The sequence below is a fragment of the Arachis hypogaea genome, chromosome 16, assembly GCF_003086295.3.
Source record: "Arachis hypogaea cultivar Tifrunner chromosome 16, arahy.Tifrunner.gnm2.J5K5, whole genome shotgun sequence".
Taxonomy (NCBI): Eukaryota; Viridiplantae; Streptophyta; class Magnoliopsida; order Fabales; family Fabaceae; genus Arachis; species Arachis hypogaea.
In genome coordinates, this window is record NC_092051.1 from 34,902,945 (window position 1) to 34,920,406 (window position 17,462).

The 17,462-nt window shown below is 38.7% G+C and overlaps 1 non-coding gene across 1 annotated transcript; it reads left to right on the plus strand.

The window, feature by feature from the left end:
• Positions 1-13,528: 13,528 nt before the first annotated feature.
• LOC112760812 (small nucleolar RNA R71) lies at positions 13,529-13,635 on the plus strand. The gene has a single exon (XR_003181233.1). It is a non-coding gene; the product is annotated as a small nucleolar RNA R71 (small nucleolar RNA).
• Positions 13,636-17,462: the final 3,827 nt, after the last annotated feature.

Consider the following 17,462-nt stretch of genomic DNA (forward strand, 5'->3'; position numbering starts at 1 on the left):
GGGTGGAGAAGTAATTTTACAAAATTCTGATTTCTGTTGTTCGAGATGGTGTGAAGTAAGATTACTTTGTAATAGACAATGACGAATATTTGCAAGTTTAGTTTCACTATCGTTGTCAGTTTGCCGAGATAAGGACCCATGAGCTATTCACCAAGTTTGGAGATGTGGTCTGTAGTTCAGGAGGATTGGATCGGAATCCTCAATTGTAGTCATGCTAGGAAACTCTAGTTCAATACTTGTTGGCACATCTTCATCTGTGCCTGTCATTGCACCTGAGTCAGTTTTGGTAGCATCTCCGTCCTTCGCAGCTGATCTAAACCGCGATGGCGATAGAGAAATAGAAATTAATTGATCTTTCAGTCAGTTTGCTATTGTGATGGCGGATACTCCTGTTATAATTCCGATTTCAGGGGAGGGTGGAAAACCAAATACTGTCGAAGATGTACTGTGGGATGACGATGATGTAGAGCCTGCCATGATTGACGAGGATAGTGATGATGATCTAGGGAGGAGTATTCCAGTTAGGGGTGGTAGAGCATCGAGTTCGAAAACTCAGCAATACTCCTTGTACTTTTCAACTTTAGACTTGGAGGCCATGATACAGCAGGAGTTCTTAGATGTAAAATCCAAATTTGGGGCCAGAAATACATAGGATACAACAATTTTAAGTTGGTCAATATTTTCAAAATAAGGAGGAAGGCGTCTTAAGTGTGAGGACTTATAGAATTCACAATGAGGTTGAGTATAGAGTGCTGGAATCAGATCATAATACCATGATAAGTGTAAGGAGTTTGAAAATAGTTGCAGATGGTTGATTCGGATCACTCTTTGTATTTGGGAGGTAAGAAGGTATAATGGATCTCATACATGTCTGGTCACGTCGATATCTAGTAATCACAGGATACTTGATTATCATGTTATATCTGCTTTCATCCTTCCTATGGTAAGAGTTGATGCGGTTGTGTCGATCAAGGTACTATAGAATGCGACAGAGACATATTTTGGATTTAGACCGACTTAGAGGAGGGTTTGGTTGGCTAAGCAGAATACCGCTGAGCAAATTTATGCGGATTGAAAAGAGTCGTACAATGAATTGCCATGATGGTTAATGAAATCATAATCTTAAATTATATTAAGAACTTTTTAATAAAATTGATGACATTTCTAAAACATACATCTTACTCTAATCTTATTCATAGAAATTAAATCCTCACTAAATCTACATTCAACTAACATTAACATTTTTAATTTATAAAATAATCCTAAATTATTATTATCACCAACATTTCTAAATTAAGATTTCTATCAAAATTTCTAATCACTACACGAACTAATATGTATAGTCAAATCCTGCTTACTAAATATTGCTAACATTTTTATTCTAACTTGAAGAAAAAAGAAATTTCATTTACTTACATTTTTAGGAAAAACTACTATTTGTACTCATGAATTTTGCGAACGCTGACAAAAGTACCCATCAAACAAGAAAACTAACATTGTACCCATGAAAGATGAGTTCCGTGTGACAATAGTATCCAAACCGTGATTTTTCGTTGATTTTTTAATAAAATTCCCAAATTACCCCTTCTATCTTCTTCCCCAAATTCCAAATTTCACAACTCTCATCCTTCGTCTTCTTCTGCTGCTGCTAGCCACCAAAAAATTAAAAAGATTAAAAATTGTGGATTATTAATTATGAGGTTATTGTTCAAATATTATGGATTTGTAGATCTGGTGTAGAAAAAGAAAAAGAAGTTTGAAATTAACAAAAAAAACATACATTTTGGTTTCTTGGTGTCACTGTGGGAACAAGAGGCGCAGAACCAAGAGCCTTTGGGAACGGAAGGAAGGATAGGTCGGAGATAGAAGATGTGATAGCCTCGGTCGCATTTGTTGCAGAGGAGAAGCTTCGCTAGGAACTCACCGGAACAGCACTTGCTGATGATGTTGTCGTCAAAGGTGGGCTTGGGAGTGCGGGTCCTTCTTCACCCTGCATTCCCCTGGCCATGTCTTCGATCATACTCGGTATGTTCAGAAGCTCATCCTCATCAATGTATCCCGCCACCATCATCCCTCCTTGTTCTCCATACTCAAAGTGAAACAAGATCCTTCAACAATAACGTTACTACCACCACAACCTTCTAGAGGGTTTTGCAGTGGTCTCGGAAGTCTAGCCTGAGCAGCGGCGGTGACTGCGATGTGAATATCAGTCCACCAAATGGTATGAAGATACTCTAACAGCAGCCCCTTTTTTCTACAGAAAGACGGCGCTGAGCAGTGTTTGGAGTCACCGTTGGAAAGAGAACATGGCCATCGGCCTCTTGTTGGCTTTGGTTGCTGAATTATGCTACTTATTGCTTTGGAATAAGAAGAACAACAATATTCAGGTTGAAGAGGTTGAAGAGTTTGACAAGGATGTGCTTTCTTAGTGTTGTTGTTGCATCTGAAGAAGAAAGAAACAACAAGGGTAATGATTTTAAAGTTGATTTGGATTTAGATTTGGAGAACAAATTAGGATTGGAATAAAGAGAGATGGAAGTTGAGAATAAAGGTTGGAGGAAGACATAAGGTGCTTGGGTCTTGAGGGAATGGTGACTGGCGGTGGCAGAGGAAAACGAAGGATGAGGGTTGTAAAATTTGAAATTTGGGGAAGAAGATAGAAAGGGTAATTTGGAAATCTTATTAAAAAGTCAATGAAAAATCACGGTTTGGATACTATTGTCACACGGAACCCATCTTTCATGGGTACAACATTATTTTCATGTTTGATGGGTACTTTTATCAGCGTTCGTAAAATTTATGGGTACAAATAGTAGTTTTTCCAAAGTAATAGATACGATTCGGATTGTTTTTCATATCTGAAGTTTTTAATATTTCTTTAGAGAATTTTCTCTGGAGGTAAGTAAATTAAAGAATTATAATTATAATTCGTATCTATTAAATCGAATTCTTTTATAGAGTTTACCAACAGTAATTTAAATCAATTAGCTTTAATTCATTTTAGGCCACACATTATTTAAATTGAATTCGATTGATTCTATTTATCATGGACATTAAATCCATTAGTTTAAAATTTTTTCATTTGATTTATCACAAGCTAGATCTTATAAACGCTTTTTTTTGTTGTAAATTGAATTTAATTGATTTGATGTATTATTATTTCAATTGAATCAAATGCAATTCATTTGATTTATGTAGAGTAAATATAAAAATCAGACATACATATAAATTATTTAATTTTAAAATATTAATATAATATTGATACTCATTTCGTTTGTTTAAGTGAATTACTCTATTTTTATCAATAATTTGAATGCGATTTTAGCGGTGTACTCTCCCTATTAATTACCCAATTATTCATTGGGAAGTTAGCTCCGGGGGGTAGCCAGATGTTGTTACGGCATTACTATTTTCAGTATTTTGTGACAGGAATGCATTCTCAGCAGCAGGGCGGGCCTATCAAAACACAGCATGATCATTCTGGATTATGAAGAGGAGAGATTTCCGTGTGATAGCAACTCTTGTACGTGTCTATGCATAATTGGATGATACTACCAATCAATTTATTTTAATTATTTTATTCAGCTAGTGTCTCGTGCAACTGAACCTATCATTTGTCTAATTGTCTTCCTTCTATTAGGCTTTAGGAAATTTGGAATTTTTTAACAAAAGGTCTTTTCTAAAAACAAATTACTCTAAAGAACGATTAAAAAGATTTAATTATTAGAAAAAAAATTTAATATCAAAATTATTAAAAAAAATTAATATTTATAATATTAAAAAAACTAAACTTTTTTATGAAAAGACATATATATTCTTAATTAATTTTATTTATTTTTTATAATTTTTATAACAGTAACTTTTGTTCTTTTTAAATTTTTAGTTATCTTTATAATTTTTTTTTTATTTATACAGTCTTCTATTCTTTCTTCCTCTCATGAAAATATACTAATTAAATATGATATTTAGATTTTCAATCAAATATATTAACATCTAATTTTGTAATATTTTAAATTTTAATAATAATTTTAAAAGTATTATCTCGTCAAAAATAATATTTTTAAATTTATCATAAATATATATAACTAAAATCACAATCAGTTATAGATAAGAAAGTTGCGATACTATCTATTCTGAGGGTTACCTAAAATGCTGAATTGGGCCTGAACGTGAGGTCTAGATCCCTTTGTGTGGCAGCATCTGACTTATTGTTATCGAGGTGCCGCCTGCCCGAGTTTCTTGTGAGGAGGTGGGGGATGGTACCTGCAAGAGACTCTGATGTTTAAGTTAGCAAGGGCTTTAGGCGGGTTTTTAGTAGATTGGGACGTGAATTATATTTGAGGGGTGTCAGTGTATTTATAGTAGAGTTGATAAGCACATTTGTTGGAGTAGTTCTATCTTTTCTGATGGATAACCGTTCATTTTATCTTGTGAGTTTGTTGGGATCTATCTTTTTAATGAAGATAGAGATTGTAGGCGAGATTTGGAGAGGCAGTTACTTGCTTTTGGACAGGTAGAGCTGAGCTCCTTTGTCAGTGTCTGACCTTTTTGAAGAGGTCGGGCGTGTCGTGGAGGCCACCCTTCTTGGTGGGCCTTTTTGTCTTATTGGGTCTGACTTTATTTATTGGGTCAGAGTATAAACAGTGCCCCCTGCTTGAGTCCTGAGCTTTCTGTAGGTCGGGCTTGAGCATTTCGTGGCTTTTGCTTTGTCATCGAGTGCCCGCCTTTCCAAAGGTTGAGTTCTCGATGTGTTTGAAAATTTGAACGTTGCCTCTTAAATGGAGGCGAACATTGCGCGGCAGTTTTTCTTGGAATCCGCACAAGTTTTTGAAGAGGAGTTAAGTGGGCATTAAGCCACTTGTCTCTTATAAAATCTCCTTGGCTTCCCTTCTTCTCACTTCTCCATTTCTAAGAAAAGTCCTTCGTTTTGCTCTTCTTCACTGTAAAAAAGATTATTTCTTTTCCTTCATCTCTCTTTGCGACTCCATTTTCAAGATTCTCCTAACCTCGTCCCCTTCAGAAGAGTCCTTTGAAGAGGATTGTTTGTGTCTTGCTGCCTGGCGTGCCCTTTTTCTACTTGATTCGTCCATCAAGGTTGGTGCTTTTTCTTACTTTATCAATGGTTTTGCATTTTGATTGTGTTGAATGGCACCTGAGTAGTAGCTATTGATAGTGGGTTTTGTTGATACTTTAGATTTTGGTGATGGTCTTTGCTGTTTTTTTTTTAGAACTTCCTCTTTGCTTGGCTGTTGTTTCTTTGTTTAAAGATTCCCTTTTGATTGAAGTCTTTATTTGGTTGTTTGAGGGTTCTAGAATTTCTGAAAACGAATTTCTGAAACTTATAGTAGTTTGTTACATTTGTATTGCTCCTAATGTGACAGTCCAGACCACCCGCTAGCACGATATTGTTCGCTTTGGCACACAAGGCCTCACGGTTTTACCTTTGACGATAGGGATGCTAGCCGAAGCCCCCCACACTCACTCGTCAAAACGCGTCATGCTAGGGAGAGGTATCCACATCCTTATAAGGCATGCTTCGTTCCCCTCCCCAACCGATGTGGGCCTTACAATCCACCCCCCTAAGGGAGTCCAGCGCCCTCGCTGGCACATCGATCCGGGTTCCGGCTCTGATACCATCTGTAACAGCCCAGACCACCCGCTAGCACGATATTGTCCGCTTTAGCACACAAGGCCTCACGGTTTTGCCTTTGACGATAGGGATGCTAGCCGAAGCCCCCCCACTCACTCGTCAAAACGCGTCATGCTAGGGAGAGGTATCCACATCCTTATAAGGCATGCTTTGTTCCCCTCCCCAACCGATGTGGGCCTTACACCTAATGGTGTCGCTTTCTGTGTGATGACGCCGTTGCATAGGAGAGAGGCCATTATTGTCATGCCTTGTAGAAATTCTTGAAAAAATGGCTTTCTTTTGTTTAGCTTGTTTTGACCGACCTCTTATGTACGATGTCCAAGTTGTTGTAGTAACAATCTTTTCATTTTGTATCTGTAGGTGTAGCTTTTATGTCACGTGCTGTAGTTCTGAATATGTCGACTAAGGTTCCTCCTAGCCTCTTATCTTGGGTAGATACCACCGTCCTCTCTTGTGTCCCGGTACAGGATAGGGAATATTGTGATGCTTTCCACTGTCATAATAAAATATGTGAGAATAGGGAGGATGAAAGGAATTACAAATTAGTGGTGCCCAACCCTGAAGAGAGAATTTGTTTGCCCCCTTTGAATGAGTTGGAGCATCCCTTCTTTTACGCCTATGATTGTTTTTTCACTAGGTTAGGCATATCTCTTCCTTTTACCAATTTCGAAACGAACATTCTTTGGGCTTGAAATGTAGCCCCTTCCCAACTTCACCCGAACTCTTGGACCTTTCTAAAAATTTTTCAGCTTCTATGTCGGGAATTTAATGTCCAACCTTCTACCAAGCTCTTCCTCTACCTGTTTGTTTTTACCAAACCCGAGACACTAAAAGGAAAAGCTTCTTGGCTTTCCTTCCACGCTGTCGAGGGTAAAAAGGTGTTCTCCATTTTTGATAAATCCTTCCATGACTTCAAAAATCATTTCTTTAAAATCCGAGTCGTGGACATGGAGGATGCCCGACCTTTCTTTTTGGATGGGAATGACGAACCTTTCTTTCCTCTTTACTGGCAAGAACAACCTATAGTGACCAAATATGCCATAGATAGTCTAGATGAAGTTGAAAAAGCCTTCGTGGATGTGTTGCAAGAGTGCTGGGGCCGAGCTCCTCACTTGGACACAAAGAGATTCTTAGGAGACCTCGGTCAACTCTGGTCCGAGTTAGGTAGTTTTCCCGACCTCTAGCTTTTTATGTTATCTCGGGTTATATTTTTATTATCTTAACGTGCCTTTGTATCTCTTTTCAGAAAGTATGGCTTCCAAGACTTCTTCTATGAAGTATTTGCGCCAGGCTCGTAAGACTGTGGTGGCCCGAAGTCTTCAAGACAAAGAGGCTGAGGGGACATCATCCCGATCTTCCCCCCAGAAATTGGATTCTGGTGCTGCTTCCCAGAAGAAGCTCATCCCTACTCCAACTGTTAGCTTGATCCCTTCTGACCCAACTTTGGAGAGCTCGGGTACCCTATCACCTCAAGGGCCTCCCCCTAAAAAACAGAAAACTTCTGGGGAGCCGAATATCAACGATAAGGGCTTTGACAGGTTCGCCTGGAGTGAGAGGAATATCCTGCCCTATAGCCATATAGTCATGGATGACGTGGCTATTCAGAATTACCTCAACCATATGGCGTGTAATTGTATCCGTATGGAGGGGGTGAGTACTGCTCTGGCCAAGGAGGTAAAAAAGACTCATGTTCGTGTCACTCAGGCTTTCTTGGACTCTGCTCGGGCTGAGGTGGAGAGACTAAATAGCTTGAAGGATGAGTTGGAGGGGGAGAATACCAAGCTGAAGTCGGATTTGAGAAAGGCTCATTCTCGAGCGATAAAAGCTGAGGCAGCAGCGTTGATGGCGGAAAGGGTGAAGAAGAGGGCTAAAGAGAGTTACATGAGGAACTATGGGGAGCTTATCAACCTGAGGGAGGAGCTAAAAAATGCCTGGGAGGAACACGCCGTTCTTCAAGAGAACGTGGTCGAGGGGATAGGCGAGCTGTTTGAAAACTTCAAGGCTCAGGTCCGAGTTCTTACCCCTGACCTTGACTCTCTCTGCTTGGCCAAGATAACATTGTGGTCAATGGGAAGATTGTGCCGGCCCCTGATGAGGGTGAGGGGCCTCCTCCTGATCCGAAGACTTCGGCTCCCCAGGTCGGTCGAACTTCTATAGCGTCCGATGTCCAACCTAAGGTTGTTATTGTAGAGACCTCTTCTCCGCCTTTTATTGATATCCCGGCCGTGTGATGAGCGGATATTTTATACGCTTTTGACATTATTTTCATATAGTTTTCATTGTATTTTGCTTAAGTTTTATTAAGTTTTCATAGGTTTTAGTGCAAAATTAACATTTTTAGATTCTACTTCGAGTTTGTGTGTTTTATGGTGATTTCAGGTATTTTTTGGCTGAAACTGAGGAGCTTGAGCAAAAGTCTGATTCAGAAACAGAGAAAGGACTGTAGATGCTATCAGGATCTGACCTCCGTGCACTCAAAGGAGCTTTTCTGGAGCTGCAGAAGTCCAAATGGCATGCTCTCAATGTCTCTGGAAATCTAACATTCAGGGCTTTCCAGAAATATATAATAGTCTATACTTTGATTTGGAAATGAAGGCCCAAAACTGGCGTTCAACGCCAGCCACCAGCCCCATTCCTGGCGTCCAGTGCCCACAGGGGAGCAACTGGCGTCCAACGCCTAGGATGGAGTCCATAGCCAGCGTTCAACACCCTTAAAGGGTACTAGCTTGTGGGAGACACTCAAGCTCAGCTCAAACACTCACCAAGTTGGCCTCAGAAGTAGATTTTCACACTATAAGACTAGTTTATCTTATTTTCTGTAATCCTTAGTTAGCAGACTAGTATATATAGAACAAAGATCACCCTTGTTAGAGATCTTGGCCCCATTCGAACCTTTGATTATTATTTTCTGTACAATATGAGTTACTAACCTCCGAAGTTAAGGTTAGGAGCTCTGCTGAGTTTTAAGGATCAATAATATTACTTTTCTAATTCAATATGACTGATTCTATTCTCTTATGCAACCCCGTTCTTCATCTTATGAATTGAGGGTGACCCGTGACAATCACCATTGTTCTACATGCGTTCCGTGCGATTCCTGACCCGGATAGCGTTGAACTAAATCTAGAGATTGCATTGCGGATTCCAATAGAGCATCTGAGTAACTATGGATATGTGACATAAAATTTCATTGACTATGGATGCGTGAGGTCTCTGTGGCGCTAAGGATAGAGTCAGAAAAGCAGCACTTTCTGATCCGGAAGATCTGCCTTGTCTGTGGCACCTTGAGTAGGATTGCGTGAAGGGAAGTGGATTGCTTAGAGCTTCATCTTCTGCAACAGTGAAAAACCTAGAGGTGGCTTAATGAGAGGACATGAGTCATCTCAACGTGGTGGATTACTGCAGTGGAGGAGGTTAACTTGATGAGAGGACATGGGTTAATCACTTTCGGCTGCCATTGAAGGAAAGAGAAGGTTATTGAAGTAGACAATAAGAAAAGTTAATCCGGAAAGACAAAGCATCTCCAAGGCCTTAACCGTTCTCATACCATTGAATTCTCGTCTATTTAGTAACATTTAGTTATTTATCTGTTTTATGCATTTTTTGTGACAAACTATATTTTCTATCCGCCTAACTAAGATCTGTAAGGTGTCCACTGCTTGCTCAAACCAACAATCTCCGTGGGATCGACCCTTACTTACCTGAGGTATTACTTGGACGACCCGGTATACCTATCGGTCTATCTGTGTGAATTCTTTGGAGCCAGTTTCGTGCACCACCGTGCCAGTTTTCATGCATCCTCCAACCCCTTCTATCAAAGGGAAAGATGCTGTTACGAACGAGGATCTCAACCCGCTTCTTGGCGAGAAATCTTAATTTCTTTTTGTTTTTTTTTTTATGTTTGGAAGGACCCGACTTATGGGTCTTTATGATACTTAATTTTTTGTAATAGTTGGTAGTTTCTTAAACACTTTTGCCTTTTATTTTAGTTATTTCTACAACTTTTATAAAGTAATGTTTTAGAGTTATTCTCCTTATCTCTCAGAGAACTTTTCTGCTTTCGAAATAAAGCTAGGTTTTTGTAGTTGAATATAGTTTGCTTGTCTTTAGCAACTTTTGTTAAGTTATGAGTTTCCTTTTATAGTTCCAACTTCGAGTAGTCGGCCTTTATTAAGTTACTTCTATAGCTCATTTTTTATCCGACCTCATTGAGGTCGCTTTGCACGAGTTGTTTATATAACTTCTTACATTAACTTGTATCTCATCGCTTCATCTTGCCGACTATTTTTAGGTCAGGCAATAATTTTCACAGTTTGTCGGGATTAAATTAATGCATTCTAAATAGAAAACTTTTGAAAAAAGAGATAGAAATTTTTATTAATAGTCCAGAAATTTCTTTACTTAGACTTACGTACTAGGGAATTTAGTACCCCTAGTTCTTGTGCTGGTGCCTCATTAAAAAACCCTTAAAATCAGGAAAAAGAGTGCACCAAGGCACAAGATTTTCTACTTAGCTATAGTAATTTTTTAGGTTACATGTGTGCCAAGACCTCGAGAGCTCCCGCCCTTGGAGGTCGGACACTTTGTAGTAACCTTTGCCTAAGACCTCAACTATTTTGTTAGGTCCCTTCCAATTAGCAGCCAACTTTCCTTCTCCTGATTTTTGTACTCCTATTGATCAACTTTTGGTTGTATCTTAGAGCCATCCTTCCTTAATTCAAGCTCTTTCTCGGACTTCGAAGAGAAGGTCGAGCTCTTCTTTCTGTGCCTGAAAGTTAGCTCTTTCATTGTAGAATATGACCCTAGGAGATTCTTCATCTACTTCTATGGGGATCATGGCTTCCATTCCGTAGGCAAGTCGAAAGGGTGACTCCCACGTTGTGCAATGTGGGGGTGATTCTTTATCAGCCCAAGCCCCTTTTGCGTCTTGTAGTCAGCGCTTTAACCTGGCCAGTATGACTTTGTTGGCAATTTCAGCCTGTCCATTGGTTTGAGGGTGCTCTACTGATGTGAACTGGTGTTTTATTTTAAGGTCGGCCACCAAGTTCCTGAAGGTTAAGTCTGGGGGGAGATATATATATATATAAAGGGGCGTATAATATGTTTATATATAAAAGTGAATCTAATTAGGGGGTGGGACCAAATCAAATTGATTTGGTAAGGAATTGGTGGATTGTGGTTGGAAGGATTGGGGGCAACCAGGAGATTCACGCCTAACTTGATATGTCCTTGTGCCTAACTTGGCCTGAAGAGACATTCTTATGGCGCCTAACTTCAGTTTCTTTGCGCCTAACATGAGTTAAACTCCTTTACTCACTGCGCCTGACTTGAAAAACCCTGTGCCTAACTTGAGGCCACCCATGAGTGCCAGCTACCGTTGCGCCCAACTTGGAAGAAGCTGCGCCTAACTTGAGGTGTGTCTTCACAGCTTGCGCCTAACATGAAAATTCTCAAGTTAGGCGCAGACACTCCAGAGAGAATTGTTCCCTTGTGCGTAATATGCGGCGCCTAACTTGAAAATTCTCAAGTTAGGCGCAGACTCTCCAGTGCAAAATTTTCCTCTGCGCATAGTATGTGGCGCTTGACTTGAGATTTTCAAGTTAGACGTCACCCAAATCTGAATCAATATCGTCCTGGGTGTTTGAAACTCTGTATTTAGAAACCTGTTTCTGTTTTTTTTAATATTCTGCATGATCAAAATACACATAAAACAAAGAAAAAACAGTAGAAACTCAATGAAATTCAAATAAATAATAAAATCAAAGCAACGAAAATTAAACTAAGGATACGAAAACATCGGGTTGCCTCCCGACAAGCGCTTCTTTACCGTCACTAGCTTGACGGTCAGCTCCTCTAAGGAGGAGGATCATAAGGGCTCGGTTATTCACCCCTCACCTTAAACTTCTTTCCTGTTTCTCCATAAAGTAGCTCAATATGCTCCAGAGAGAGGATTCTATTTACTGTATAAGTCCACACTAGATTGCTAGTCAACACCACCTTCATTCCTGTGGAGAAACCTTTAGTGGGGATCTTCTTGTTTCTCCATCCCCTGGATATTTTCTTCTTTTTCGGAACCTCCTCCTTGGTGGATGATGCATTTCTGACACCAAACTTAGGTTTGATATCAGGAGAAATTTTATTGATTGTCACCAAAGGAGGTTTGAGCTGCAGATTCTGCTGTCTGTCATCAGGGGGTTCTTGAAGATTTGGATCAAGAAGCTCAGTCTGCATGCACCTCTCTTCTTCACCTGCTGAATGTATATCTTTGAAGACATGAAAGACCAGTTGCTCATTATGCACTCTAAGCACTAATTCACCTTCTTCCATATCAATTAGAGCTCTTCCAGTGGCTAGAAATGGGCTTCCCAGAATTATAGAGGCATTCTCATCCTCTCCTGTGTCAAGAATCACAAAATCTGCTGGGAGGAAGAACTTACCCACTTTGACCAAGATATTCTCCATTATTCCGTATGCAGGCTTTATAGATTTTTCTTCCATCTGTAATGCTATCCTTGTGGGTTGTGCCTCTTGGATTTGCAGCTTTTTCATCACAGACAATGGCATTAAATTGATGCTTGTTCCCAAATCACATAACGCTTTCTCAAAGGTTGTGCTCCCAATGGTGCATGGAATTTGAAAGCTCCCTGGATCCGGCATCTTTCTTGGCAAGTTATTCTGAATGGTGGAACTATATTCCTTAGTCAGGACCACTGTCTCATCTCCTTTTAGAAGCTTCTTCTTTGATAATAGCTCTTTCATGAACTTGACATAGAGAGGCATTTGCTCCAAAACCTCAGCAAAAGGAATATTGATTTGCAACTTTTTGAAGACTTCCAAGAACTTTGAAAACTGCTTGTCCTTGGTCTCCTTTTGAAGTCTCTGAGGATATGGCATTTTAGGCTTGTACTCAGGAGCCTTTGGCAATGTAGGATAAGTGTCAAGAGAGTCTGGGAATGGGTTGTCCGCACGCTTTAGAAGGATGTGCTCTACTTCTTCCTTCTTCTCCTCTGGAGATTCTTTTTCAACTGGCTCCTCATTAACTTGTGCTTCCGTACTTGCCACTTGTCCACTTATCAAGGTGATAGCCTTGCATTCCTCTCTTGGATTTGGAATTGTGTTACAAGGAAGGCTATTAGTGGTCCTCTGATCAATTTCATTAACTTTTATGGCTAATTGACCCATCTGAGTCTCCAAGTTCTTGATTGATGCTCTGGTTTCCTATCTAAAACTTGCCAATATTGCTTCCAAATCATTGTTCTACTGGGGCTGAGAAGTAGCTTGCTGAGATGACTGAAACTGGTGGCTATTAAAATTATTCTGTTAAAAACCATCCTGAGAATTATTATTAAAATCTGTGGCCTCTGAGGTTGCTCTCTCCACCCAAAATTTAGGTGATTTCTCCACCCCTGATTGTAGGTCTTAGAATAGGGATCATTATTAGAATTTCTAGGAGCACTCCCCATGTAATTGACCTGTTCAGAAGAAAATTGAGCATAATCATAATTTTCATTTTGCATAACATTACCTGTCATGTCATAAGAGGCTTCTTGGGGTGCATTCTGAGTGTTGACAGCTACTTGCATTCCACTCAACCGTTGAGTAATCAAATTTATTTGCTGAGACAAACGCTTGTTCTGAGCAAGAAGAGCATCAACAACTTTCACTTCTAAAACGCCTCTCTTCTGAGAGATCTCAGAGTTTACAGGGTTCCTGTTGGAGGAATATCAGTATTGGTTATTAGCAACCAACTCAATAAGCTCAGTAGTCTCCTCTGGTGTCTTCTTCATGTGCAAGGAACCACCTGCAGAATTATCTAAGCGCATCTTGGACATTTCAGATAAGCCCTCATAAAATATATCCAGCTGAGTCCATCTAGAGAACATGTCCGGAGGGCATTGCCTAGTCAGTAGCTTGAATCTCTCCCAAGCTTCATAATGGGTCTCACCATCTTTCTGTCTGAAAGTATGAACCTCCACCCTTAACTTAGTCAGTTTTTGAGGTGGGAAAAATTTAGTCAAAAATTCGATGACAACCTTATCCCAAGTATCTAGACTTTCCTTGGGTTGAGAATCTAACCACATCTTTGCTCTATCCCTCACAGCAAATGGGAAGAGCATGAGTTTGTACACCTCAGGATTCACTCCATTGGTCTTCATGGTATCACAAATCTGCAGAAAATCAGAAATAAACTGATTTGGATCTTCCTGCCCGTCCATGATACTAACAATTTTGTTGCACAAGAGTAACTAGCTGTGGCTTCAGTTCAAAATTATTTGCAGCTATTGGAGGCACCACAATACTTTTGCCATAAAGGTCTGCATTAGGAGCAGTGTAAGAGCTAAGCACTCTTCTAGGTTGCTCATTCCCAACTAGATTTGCCACATTGGCATTAACAACATTATTATGATCCATAGTGGACTCTGCAGCCTTGTAAAGTCTTGCTTGTTGCAAACGCCGCCTCAAAGTCCTTTCAGGTTTAGGATCAAAGTCTAAAAGAGGTTCCTTATCTCTGTTCCTGCTCATAAACAAACAGAAAACAAGAAAAGATGGAAATCTCTACGTCAAAGTGCAGAGAATTCCCAGTGAGGTAACCTGTGTAAAAGAAACAAAATAAAATAACTAAATAATTAAAGCAAAAAAGTTCAAAAATTATAACTAAAATTAAAGTGAAAATTTTGAAAATATATTTTTTAATTTTTTTAAATTTGAACAGAAAAATTAAAATAACTAACTAAGTGACACCAAACTTAATTTCAAGAATTAAGGAAAAATAAATATATGATGCAAATTTTTTTTAATTAAAGACAAATAAAATATAGAAATAAAAAATAATGGAAACAAAAAAAATGAAAAAAAATGAAAATAAAAGAACTAACGAAAGTTTGAAAAAAAATTAAGAATTAAAGTTAAAGAAAAAATGAACGATGACAAGGGGAGAAGGAATTACTAACGCCGAAAAAAAAGGAAAAAGAATTAAAGGAACATAAAAGAAATGGAAAATAAAAATTAATAATGCTAACAGAAACTAATTAAAGGTTAAAGTAAAAAAAAAATTATAGAAATAAATCAAGTAAAACTAAAGCAAAAACGCCTAATTTAAGCAATCAAACAACTGGTAGCTGTCAATCATAGTCAATTTCCGGCAACGATGTCAAAAATTTGGTGCGAAATTTATAACCCACAAACTAACCGACAAGTGCACTGGGTGATACCAAGTAATACCTCAGGTGAGTGAGGGTCGATCCTACGAGGATTGATGGACTAAGCAACAATTGTTGATTAATTTACTTAGTTAGACAAACAGAAAATGGTGTTGAAGGTTCAAAAGCATTAACAGTAAATTCAGAATATCAGAAAGCAAGCAATAAACAAGTTGTGAAATATATATGGAGAAATAGTTAAGGCTTCAGAGATATCTATCTTCCGGATTGACTTTTCTTACTAACTATTTTAATCATGCAAGATTTAATTAATGACAAACTATATGTGACTAAACCCTAATTCCTTAGACCTTTTTAGTCTCCTCTAAAATTCACCAATCGCCAATTCCTTGGTCACTTAATTCCAATTAGAGGGTGAAGTTCAATTCTAGTTATATGCCACAAAAATCCTAATTACCCAAATATAAGAGGATTATATGTCACGTATCCCATTAAGTCCAGATAATTAAAAATTTAGGAGAATATATTTTCAAACTATTGTTCAAGTAAAGAGCTTTTCCAAGTTATACAAGAACTCAATTAGAACAAGGGTCATACTTTCGTTCCACCCAAATTCATAATATAAAAAACGAAAACAATTCTTGAATTATAAATCAGTACATGAATTAAAATAGAAAAATAATAGTATCAATCCATACAATAGACAGAGCTCCTAACCTTAACAGTTGAGGTTTAGTTGCTCATGGTGCAGAGAGAAAAACTAGGATTCGTAAAAACTGTAAAGTGCGGAATGAGGTAGAAGAGAAGAGAAGAGGAGAGATAGCCCAAAGGGCTGATTCTTTTTCCCTTTTATATCTAATCCTAATTAATGTAATTATATTTTCTAAAATTAAATAATATCTTTTCCTATTTTTAAATAAAAATTAAAGTCTAATCAGAATAAATAGAAGATCTCGCATGGTTTGTACATAGGCGTGGGGACCACTTGATTCATTAACTCAGAAGCAAATCCCACGCCTAACTTGGCATGGAGCTGCGCCTTACTTGAGGTGGGCAGCAAAGAATGGCATAGAATGCTTGAACATTGGTGCCTTACTTGAGGGGATCATGCGCCTAACTTGAAGAATGGAGTGCTACGTTGCGTGTTGTTATGATGCTTCGCGCCTAACTTGAGAAATCTCAAGTTAGGCGCAGCCTTGGCAGCGTTGATGGAGAAGAAGTATGAACTATTATACATCGTTGGAAAGCTCTGGAAGTTAGCTTTCCAACGCCACTAAAATCATGTCCATTGGACCTCTGTAACTCAAGTTATTTAGGTTTGAGTGCGAGAGATCAGGGTTGACAGCATCATTTGCCTTCTTCTCTTTTTTCTGCGGAAACTTCATTAAATCCATCCGAATGCTACCTAAAATAAACAGAATTGCACACGACTCAAAGTAACATCCATAGTAGCTAAAATATAATTAATTCTTGATTAAACTCAACAAATTAAATGCAAATTCACTAGGAAAAGATAGGAAAGATGCTCACGCATCATAAATTGAGTCCCATTGTTCGTGGTGATGGAGGAGGAACTCCAAACCTTGTGACAATGTTATTATACAAGAATTTTTTATTTCTTTGGGCGGTGATAGTCGCTAAGGGCTTTGCCTTGATCCACCTAGTGAAGTAGTCAATCCCTACTATAAGGTATTTGACTTGTCCTGGTGCTTGTGGAAATGGTCCGAGCAGATCGAGACCCCATTTTGCAAATAGCCATGGTGAGGTAATGTTGATAAGCTCCTCAGGTGGCGCAATGTGGAAGTTGGCATGTTTCTGACAAGATGGGCACTTCTTAATAAATTCGGCCGCTTCCCTTTATAAGGTCAGCTAGAAGAAGCCAGCTCGGATTACCTTTTTGGCCATTGACCGAGCTCCTAAGTGATTTCCACATATGTCATTGTGTACATCTTCTAAGATTTTTTTGTATTGGAGGTCGGGACGCATTTCAAGAGTGGTGTTGAGATCCCTCTTTTATCTAGAACATTATGGACCAATGTGTAATTTTGCGCCTCCTTGATAAGCCTTCTGGCTTCTTTCTCATCCTTTGGAAGGAAATCAAATTTGAGGTAGTTGACTATAGGAGTCATTGATAGAAGGATAAATGTCGGTCTAGAATTTCTCAAAGGAATTTCATTGCAAGCATAGTCCAAACTAACAATTAACCCTCAATCAAAGTTTAAAATGTTGTCACAATACAAATCAAAATAGCCGGGAGTATTAATCCCGGGTCGTTCTCCCTAGGAATTGCAATCTAGTGCTCAATTATTGGCTATGAAGGGTTTCAAGGGTGAGGTAGCAATTGACAAGAAATGTAAATAACAAGAAAGTAAATGGAAACTTAACAAGACAATATATAAATCTAATTCTATTCTGGAACTAACTAAACAACTAAAATTAACTAAAGCGAGAAGCAAGTAAGTAGAATTGGGGTTTTTAAATATGAGTTGCAAAAGAACTCTTGGCTAAGGCATAGGAATTGAGATCACTATCCTTGTCTAATAACCATATATTGATAACTATGAGGGACCAAACCCATCAAGTCTACTTCTATGCTTGAAGTATGTCAAATAGGCTTGATCAACATCAACCCATAAGTCCCAACCTAACTA